Source organism: Eschscholzia californica, unplaced genomic scaffold (assembly GCF_041429995.1).
Source record: "Eschscholzia californica isolate CP2 unplaced genomic scaffold, dmEscCali1.0.p SCAF_1, whole genome shotgun sequence".
Classification (NCBI taxonomy): domain Eukaryota; kingdom Viridiplantae; phylum Streptophyta; class Magnoliopsida; order Ranunculales; family Papaveraceae; genus Eschscholzia; species Eschscholzia californica.
The window spans coordinates 53241218-53251870 of NW_028238198.1; the positions used below are offsets into that span (position 1 = coordinate 53241218).

Genomic DNA, 10653 nt, shown 5'->3' on the forward strand with positions numbered 1-10653 from the left:
GTAGCTCTTGAAACTGTCTATTGAGGCTTTAGAGGTTTCGAAATCTACTTGTTGGGGTCTGACCCAACCTTTTATTTTCCAGGACAAGGAAATCGGAAGTGCCACCTGCTTGAGTCATAGTTAGCCTTGGAGGAGTTTCTTTAGTGATTTTCTTTCTTTCTTTAGGTAGTTATTTGGAGTTGTATCTCCTAAACACTTGGTGTTATTTATGTTTTATCTTATCTGACATTTGTGTCGATGATTTAGAGACATCCTATGAGTTTTGAGAAACTTGGTAAAGTTTCAGTAGTTGAGTTATTGTTACTTTTTGAGCTTCATGTTCGATACTATTTGTCTCCTTGATGAGTATATCGTATATGTTTACTGTTCTGCGAAGGAATGCTTTAAGTTTAGGTTTTCATGGCGGCCGACGTGGAAATCTGGATTTGGGGTGTTACAAAGTGGTATCAGAGCTCTAGGTTCATAAATCATAGGGATTGTGTCTATGGCTATTAGACAGTTAGAAGCAGTAGTGGCACTTTGATCTTTCCTTGGTTTTTGTGCGTGACATTAATTTAGTTTATCTCCTTATTCTTCTCTTGATTAGATTCATGGACGGAGATGGAGTTATTGGTAGGGGACGTCGTAGTGCTCGCATCCGAAGTCGAGGTACAAGCCGAGGTACAGGCCGAGGTGTAGGCAAGGGGACAGGCCGAGGTGCAGGCAAGGCGATAGGTCGAGGAGTCCTTGCCGAGGAAAGAGGATCGACAGGAACTGTGGGTACAACGACGCAGGCTGAGAGCAGTGCAACTCCTGTTCAAAATCCGATTGGAGGGGCAACGGTGACCATTGACGTAACTACATTGCAAGATTTGATTAACATTGCAGCGGAGGCTAAAATGCGGAAGCGAGATCGGGTTCAGGTTCCAACACGGGAAACAGGAGGTCTTGTGGTACCTGTGGTGAATCAGAGACCACCGACTGAGATGACTTGGGTGCAACATTATCATCATTTCACGAAGATGGGACCACCTGTATTTGATGGAACCGCGGGACCTTTAGGAGCACATGCATGGTGCCAGAAGATGGATAAGATTTTGCAGAATCTCGAGTGCTCAGATGTGTATAAGCAGAGAATGGCAGTGTTTCAGTTGGAAGGAAATGCCGCTTCTTGGTGGGATACAGAGGCTCGGTTAGTAGATCCTATGGCTATGACATGGACACAGTTTAAGGATGTATTCAAGGCAAATTACTTTCCATATTCAACACAACAGAAAGTATCAAGAGAATTTCAAAATTTGAAGCAGGGAGAGAATCAGACAGTCTTAGAGTATGAGCAGGAGTTTCATCGACTGTCATTGTTTGCAACTCACTTGATCCCTACTGAACAGTATAAGATTAAGAGGTTCGTGAATGGGTTGCTCCCTAACATTGCGAGACAAATCATTGGGCAACCTAGTTTTGACACTTATCAGAAAGTGGTGACATGTGCTAAGGCACAAGATGACTACATTCAAGAGATGAGGAAGCAGAGGAGTGTCAAGGGAGAGATGGGACATAACCAGAAATGGAGTGGTAATAACAACAAAAACGGTGGTAAGAATCGAAGTGACCGCTATCATGGACAACGTGATGGCAAGAGGCCTCGTACAGATCGGGATGATAGAGCAGTGGTAGCAACTGGTGGACAACCAGAACCACTGAATGGCAACTGGGGAAGACAGAGAGCTTTCCAGGGAATTTGTTACACTTGTCATGGGCAGGGTCATAGAGCAATTGATTGTCCTAGGAAGAATGAGACTCGAATTGGTAATCAAGGGCGACAACATGATCATAACCAACAAGGGAGGTTGCAGGGACGGGGTCAGCAGCTGCAGTTGAATGCCGTAGTTCCTAGGGATGTTGGAGCAACTGATGAGGTGGTTGAAGGTACATTTCTTATTCATAGTAATCTGGGAAGAGTATTATTTGATCCTGGTGCCATGGGTACATTTAATACTACTTCTTTTGTACGCACTTTACCTATTGTGTTAGATCGATGTGTGAGCCCTTTTATTGTGTCGTCACCATGGGGTGGGTCTGTAGTGATAGACCACATTTGTCGGGGGTGCATTATTAAGTTAGGTGAACGAGAGTTTGCTTCAGACCTCTTTGTACTTCAGTTAGTTTACTATGATGTCATCCTAGGCATGGATTGGCTTGCTTCATATCATGCACTTGTGGACTGTTTTGCCAAGACGGTCACATTTTCTTTTCCGAGTGAAGAGGTATTGGTTGTGTCTGGACTTACGAGACAGATGAGGGAGATGCACTTGGGTAACGTGAAACTGATAGAGCATCCGGTGATGGGTAAGACGCTAGAGATGATTGATGTGGTATGTGAGTACCATGGGGTGTTCAGCGATATACCAGGGTTGCCACCACGCAGAGAGGTTGACTTCTGCATAGAGGTGTTGGTTGTGTCTGGACTTACGAGACAGATGAGGGAGATGCACTTGGGTAACGTGGAACTGATAGAGCATCCGGTGATGGGTAAGACGCTAGAGATGATTGATGTGGTATGTGAGTACCATGGGGTGTTCAGCGATATACCAGGGTTGCCACCACGCAGAGAGGTTGACTTCTGCATAGAGTTGGAACCGGGTACTGCACCGATAGCTAAAACTCATTACCGAATGGCTCCAGTTAAACTACGTGAGCTCAAGGACCAGATTCAACAGTTACTTGACTTGGGTTTCATACGCCAGAGTAGCTCCCCGTGGGGTGCGCCTGTTCTTTTTGTTAAAAAGAAAGACGGGTCGATGAGGTTGTGTATTGATTATAGGGAGTTGAATAAGGTTACTGTGAGGAATAAGTACCCTTTACCGAGGATCGATGACTTATTCGATCAACTGAGAGGATCCAAGTGGTTTTCGAAGATTGACTTGAGATCAGGGTATCATCAGTTACGGGTTAGAGAAGAAGACATTCCTAAGACTGCATTTGTGACACGTTATGGTTCTTATGAGTTTTTGGTTATGCCTTTTGGTTTGACTAATGCTCCAGCAGTTTTCATGGATTTGATGAATCGGGTATTTCGAGATTTCTTAGATAAGTTTGTCATCGTATTTATTGATGATATCCTTATCTACTCTAGAACTAAGGAAGATCATGAGGATCACTTGCGACAAGTACTAGAGAGACTGATGGAACATCAGTTGTATGCTAAGTTCGAGAAGTGTGAATTTGGCAAGAAGAAGTAAAGTTCTTGGGTCATGTTATTTCTAGCATCGGAGTATCAGTCGACCCTTCTAAGGTCGAGGCAGTGCTTAATTGGAAGCAACCCACATCTGCGACGGAGGTTCGTAGTTTTCTGGGATTGGCTGGATATTACAGGCGGTTTATCAAGGGGTTCTCGAGTATTGCAGGTCCTTTGACGAACCTAACTAAGAAGGAAGTTCCGTTTCGATGGTCTACAGAGTATGACTTGGCATTTCAAGAACTAAAGACGAGATTGACTACTGCACCAGTTTTGACCATTCTTGAGGGTGGTGTTCAGTTAGTGATTTACACTGATGCTTCAATTCAGGGTTTGGGTTGTGTTCTTATGCAGAGTGATAAGGTGGTTGCCTATGCTTCGAGGCAGTTGAGACCGCATGAGCGGAATTATCCAACTCATGACTTGGAGTTGGCAGCTTAGTGTTTGCTTTGAAGATTTCGAGACATTATTTGTACGGAGAAAAGTTTGATCCCTTTACCGACCATAAGAGCCTCAAGTATCTATTCTCGCAAAAGGAGTTGAACATGCGCCAACGCCGATGGTTAGAGTTGATGAAAGACTATGACTTCTCGCTGCAATACCACCCGGGTAAGGCTAATGTAGTAGCTGATGCATTAAGTCGACAACCGAGGGGTATCATAGCCGCATTGATGATGAATCAGTGGAAGATGTTGGAGGATGTGGCAACATATGACATTGACATGGTTGGGTCAGGAGTTGACTCGTTATTTCTGGGTAGTATGGTTGTTAGGCCATCCTTGCTGAACCGTATCGTGGATGCACAAGTTAACGATGAGTGGTGCCAGAAACAGGTTTCGTTAATGCAAGGAACTGAAACTGAGTTCAATTCAGGACAGGACGGAGGATTGAGATTCCGAGGGAGGTTATTTGTACCGGCGGATCCGTTCTTGAGACGGGATATATTAGACGAGGCACATCGGAATAAGTACACTGTTCATCCTGGTGGTAACAAGATGTACAAAGACTTGAAAAGGCAATATTGGTGGTCCGGAATGAAGAAAGATGTTGCTGAACATGTGAGGAAATGTGAGGTGTCTCAGATGGTGAAAGCAGAAAATCGACATCCGTTGGGACTTCTACAACCGTTGCCTATTCCGGAGTGGAAATGGGAAAATATATCGATGGACTTCATCACGGGTTTACCGCGTTCGAGTCGAGGCTTTGATGCCATTTGGGTGATAGTTGATAGGCTGACTAAGTCGGCTCACTTCTTACCGGTTAAGACGACGGATAGTGGAGATCGACTGACACAACTTTATATCAAGGAGATAGTCAGGTTGCACGGAGTTCCAATGTCTATTGTGTCAGATAGGGATTCATCATTTACTTCTCGGTTTTGGAAGAGTTTTCAGGCATCTATGGGAACATCATTACATTTTAGTACAGCTTTTCACCCTCAGACCGATGGGCAGACAGAGAGAGTCAACAAAGTACTCGAGGATATGTTACGGTGCTCGATACTAGATCTTGGTGGTAGTTGGCAAGATCACTTGCCTTTGGTAGAGTTCGCATATAATAACAGTTACCAATCTAGCATTGGCATGGCTCCTTTCGAGGCATTATATGGGAGGCCTTGTCGATCACCATTATGTTGGACAGAGGTCGGAGATGCTAAACTAGAAGGACCAGAGGTGATTCGGGACACTTCTGAAAAGATTGCGTTAATTCGGAGTAGGCTCTAAGCAGCTCAAAGTCGTCAGAAGAGTTATGCTAACAAACGACGTAGGGATTTGGAGTTTATCGTTGGAGAGGAGGTCTTGTTGAAGGTGTCACCTATGAAGGGTGTTTTACGGTTTGGTAAGAAAGGAAAGTTGGCTCCCAGATACATTGGACCTTTCAGGATAGTGGCAAAGGTGGGCAAAGTGGCTTATCGCCTTGACTTGCCTGCATGTTTGGCAGAAGTGCACAACGTATTTCATGTATCGATGCTTCGGAAGCATGTGATCAGAGACGAGGATCAACATTTGGTGGTTAACTACCATGATTTAGAGCTCCAACCAAATGCATCATATGAGGAGGAACCAGTTCGCATCGTTGATCAAAGAGAGCATGTGCTTCGCCGAAAGACTATTCCCATGGTCAAAGTTCAGTGGAATCATCACAATGATAAAGAGGTTACTTGGGAGCGCGAGGATGATATGCAACTTCGTTATCCCCATCTTTTCCTATCGTCAGGTACGTCCAATTTCGAGGACGAAATTTTCTTTTAGGAGGGGAGGTTGTAGTGTCCCTATTAATTTTTGGGTTGCCTTTAGTAGCAGCCCTTGTAACCCATTTAATACCCCCACAAAACACTACTGCTCAGGCCCTTTTGATTTCTTTCTTTTTCATTCTTTTCAACCGTGGGTTTGGGAGTGAGAAGGGGGTATTGGGTTTTTCTAGAGTGAGAAAGTGGAAAGGGGTTCTAGAGAGAGAAAGAGCTAGAAGAAGAAGAAGAGGAAGAAGGGCTTGGAGCTTGGTGATTATCTTCTTTGTTGTTCTTGGTGTGTGGCTTACATTGCTTTGGTTAAGGTAGATTTCTACTCCTCTAGGGTTTGAATAGCCATTTTTATAGAAAACCTAGACAAACTAGATAACACCACAAACCCTAGATTTTAGTATTACTTGAACATAGATTAGGGTTCTCGACATGAATATATATGCTAGAAGTAGTAGATCTATATTTGTACAAACTCATTTCTTGGTCACTTTGAATCTCATCTATGTGTTAGATTTTGAGGATATTTGCTATAATGACATACTTGATGAACCATACAACCTTCATTTACATTTCCATGCTAGATTCATGTATTACAATGATATTTAGGGCTAAACCTCTCTATTTGCCATGATTTTAGTATATAGCTCTTATAATTATATGTCTCTCACTATTGGACAACACTCTTTATATAGATACATGAACATGCCCTAGAACTCAACATGATATGAGAATTTTAGGCTATTATCATCATTGATTCATTACTTGCAAAATTACAAATATGGAACTCGTATGTCGTAATATGCTATCGAATATGATTTTGATTTATGTATGTTGTGGTGTGATGCTATTATATGTGTGTGATGTGATGGAGTTGGTGGAGAGTTGTGAGAGTTTTGTGGTTGGTTCGACCCTCTCTACCGGATGTGATATTGGTATGGAGCGTATGGGGTCGGCACTAACACAATGGATGACCTTGTGGGCCACACTCTCATACAACGAGGATACCAACTTGTCATATTGCTTTTGGTTGTTTATTATAAATGGTGTGATATTAAGTATGTGTGACGTGATGGAGTTGGTGAAGGATTGTAAGAGTATTGTGGTTGGTTCGACCCTCTCTACCGGATGTGATATAGGTATGGAGCGTATGGGGTCGGCGCTAACACAATGGATGACCTTGTGGGCCACACTCTTACATAAGGTGGACACCAACTCGTCATGTCGCTTTTTGTTGTTTGTTACATATGTGGTACATTTTATTTCTAATGGTCACAACTCGGATACTATACTTGGACATCTTCTCATCATAAGTGGTTGTCTATTTGTTTTGGTAGCTCTTGAAACTGTCTATTGAGGCTTTAAAGGTTTCGAAATCTACTTGTTGGGGTCTGACCCAACCTTTTATTTTTCAGGACAAGGAAATCGGGAAGTGCCACCTGCTTGAGTCATAGTTAGCCTTGGAGGAGTTTCTTTAGTGATTTTCTTTCTTTCTTTAGGTAGTTATTTGGAGTTGTATCTCCTAAACACTTGGTGTTATTTATGTTTTATCTTATCCGACATTTGTGTCGATGATTTAGAGACATCCTATGAGTTTTGAGAAACTTGGTAAAGTTTCAGTAGTTGAGTTATTGTTACTTTTTGAGCTTCATTTTCGATACTATTTGTCTCCTTGATGAGTATATCGTATATGTTTACTGTTCTGCGAAGGAATGCTTTAAGTTTAGGTTTTCATGGCGGCCGACGTGGAAATCTGGATTTGGGGTGTTACAGACATGAAACACCAGGAATATCATTGGTTAATGACTTTCTCATATCAGTTCATTCTCCAACTTTCTCACATCAAATTGAGTCTCTTGTTGTTTAAGTAACTCGAATTCCGCACGCTCTCTTCGGTCTTTTTCTTCCAATAATTTTTCTTTTAATAACTCATTATTTTGATGAGATGATTTCAACTTCCTTGCTTCTTCGACTTTAGACTCATAGTTCCTTAACTTTTCTTGCAACTGCTTCACCAAAATACTTGTATCTGCAGAAGTACCTTTTTGAGATAGAGAGCTAAGACTTGATAGTCTCTTCTCCACTTCGCACTTTTGGTGCAGACACTCATTCAGTTGATTTCTGAGATTCTTTGACTGCTCCACGTAGCATAATTTATCTCTAAAGTTATCCATCTTTGAATCTACGTTACCTGTAGTGACTACCATTGCTGAAGCTTGCCTAACAGTTGGATTTTTTTCCTCTGTCTCAACAAGTGCAGCTACAAGGGGTTTCTTAGAGTTTTTCTTTCGATTATGATCCCACCATTCTGGATAACCTACTATTTCATAACAATGATTTTTGGTATGACCAGTTTTGTTGTAGTGGGTACACTTATAAGAAGATTTGTCGGATTGACAAATAGCTTTAACAATATTATTTTTTGTCTTATTTCGAATCATCATTGCGGAAGCATCAGTTGTTTCAGATTCACTGTTCATCGTTGTGCGTAGAACAAGCTCACGACGAACCAAAGCATAACATTCTTCTAAATCGGGAATGAGATCCTTTCTCAAAACTTCACCACGAATTTGTTCAAATTCACCATCTAACCCTGCAAGAAAAATATGCACACGTTGTCGTTGAATTGATTTACGATAAGATACAATCGTTTTCGTTTTCCATGATCACTTTATCACGGTGATCTAATTCACTAAAGATCTCAACCAGTTCACCGTAATAAACCGAGAGTATCCTCCCATTCTGTTTGGCAGAAAATGCCCTCTGATTCAAAGAGAAGACTTGCAATTCATTAGGTCCATCGTAAAAAGCTTTAGATAAAGCTTTCCAAATATCACGAGCTGTAGGTAAACGAATGTATCTCTTCATAATTTCTGGAGTCATAGACATCAACAACCATCTCTTGACTTTTTGATTTTCTGCATACCACTTCTCATAGAAACGAAAGTTTTTCTTTTTCAGCAATATGCATCTCCATGATTTGAGACCACATATCATAATTTTTTTCATTCAACATAATCACTGAATTAAAGGATCCTCCTGACTGAAAAATTGTACCAATCATCTGATCCATATTTTCTACTCTATTAACTATTAATTATGAAGAAAAATTTATATCAGAAAATTTTAGAAACTGAATCTTTGAGGAGATGTGTTCTACCAACTCAAAGTTTTGTAAATTGTGAGACAATATAGATCACACAATAACAATTAAAGTTATTGTTTTGTCTTTTTGCCTTCTTTTCAATACCAAAACTGATGAAGGATTTTTTTTCCTTCTTTGACATTAAGATATAAAAAGAAGATGAAGATGAAGGTTCTTTCTCCTCCAATCGACAATTTTTTTTTCAGAAAACAGATTTAAGACCGTTGGCTCTGGTACCAAGTTGAAATTGATCAAAGAACTTGTTTTTTTCCTTGATGGTTTACAAAAGAAATATAAGACTCTATTTATGGAGTTACAATACTACTAGTTTCTAATTTTACTAGTTTCTAATAGTTTTATGCTAATATATATACTAGCTCCTAATATCTTACTAGTTTCTAATATTTGATATTTCCTAATATTATATGGGATATCTTAACATATAGAAAGATATTTCAACAGTAAGTGGGTCTTCACAGTGAAATACTAGTCAGATGGTACAGTTGAGAGGTACAAGGCTAGGCTTGTGGCAAAGGATTTTCATCAAATGTATGGACTTGACTACTCTGAGACATTTAGTATAGTAGTTAAAACCCCAACAATCAGAACAGTATTGAATTTGGCAGTTTCAAATTGGTGGGATATTCAGCAATTGTATGTGTCAAAAACTTTCCTACATGGGGTTTTAGAAGAACAGGTCTTCATGGTGCAACCTCCAGGATATGTTGATCAAGCTAATCCTTCCTATGTATGCAAACTTCACAAGAGTTTATATGTCTTGAAGTAGGCTCCTAGGGCCTTGTTCAACAGGTTTGGATCATTTCTTATTACTCTGGGATTTAAGAAAGAGGAGTTGGGCAAAACGCCCAAAATAGGTCCAAGTATAAAAACCAGCCCGTGGTAGAGAAACAATACGTTACAGGTCCATGGCGTCAGGCTTCTAAATAAAAAATGAGGACAACCTTGGTTATTTCAGTAATTAAAGAAATGCCATCGAAATACTCCAAGACCTGTTAAGGAACAGTCCCATGTCCATTAATTACTACCGACGCCGCTCAACTTGGGAAAACCATTTTTCCTTCTTCCAACATCTTTTTAACAGTTGTTTTTTCCCCTCTCTCCGAAAACTTTTTTTCTTCCCACATGTCTTCTTGACTGCCGTTATTAGAATAGTAAACGCGTCACAAAAGTTTCAAAGAAGTTAATCTCCTTCAATGCTATCTGGATTTGGAGAAGAAACACACAGAACTGTAAGTATCCCTATAGATCTTAAACATCTTCTTCTTGTTTTTCTTCATAATTGCTGATTTGAGGAAGGAATTTTTAGATGAGGTTTTGAGTTTGTTAAAAATAGTTTTTTCTTCTCTCTCATGGACATAACGTAAATCACATTAACTTTCTCGTTTGATTTGAAAATCTCTCCCATGCATGTTGCTTTTTATTCCAAAACCCTAAATCGAAGAAACTTTTTGTTTGATTTTTATTTAAGAATCCTAAAACTTGGAAACTTTCCAGTTTGGTTTTTTTAAAGAACACTAAATCTGAAAAAACTTTCCTTTTACCCTAAATCTGACAAAAAAATTTTATTTCATTTTTATTGGAGAAACCTAAATCCGACAAAACTTTTGGGTATGATCTTTTTGGTACATAGTTTTCGGTTATGTAAACTGTTTTCTTCCTATTAAATAGTTTCCTGTACATATACCAATTGACAAGATTATATTTTGATTACAGTACATAATATCGTGTACCATTAATAAATAAATTTACAGTACATAAATGGATGTACTAAGACATTCTGGTAACTGATTTGTTTAGTAGTTTATCATTGATTTTTTTTCTATCCACCCAACTGTTCCGAGAACATTACAACATGTACTAAATGTGCTATTTGGTTCCCTATACATTGTTCCTAGTACATATGTCCATGAACTTAGTATGTTATAATGTTTACACAATTTTATGTTTTAGGCAGTTTCTTGTACATATTTTTGTTCCCCGTACATAGTTTTCTCACTGTACATGGTTTTACAAGGTTTAGTTCCGTGTACA

The 10653-nt window shown here is 39.9% G+C and overlaps 1 long non-coding RNA gene and 1 pseudogene across 1 annotated transcript; one reads left to right on the top strand and one right to left on the bottom strand.

The window, feature by feature from the left end:
• Positions 1-5597: 5597 nt before the first annotated feature.
• On the top strand, positions 5598-7114 carry LOC147567591 (uncharacterized). Its single transcript, XR_015230800.1, has 2 exons — positions 5598-5770; positions 6872-7114. It is a non-coding gene; the product is annotated as an uncharacterized LOC147567591 (long non-coding RNA).
• A 153-nt stretch (positions 7115-7267) lies between these two features.
• Positions 7268-8345, bottom strand: LOC147567592 (uncharacterized; annotated as a pseudogene).
• Positions 8346-10653: the final 2308 nt, after the last annotated feature.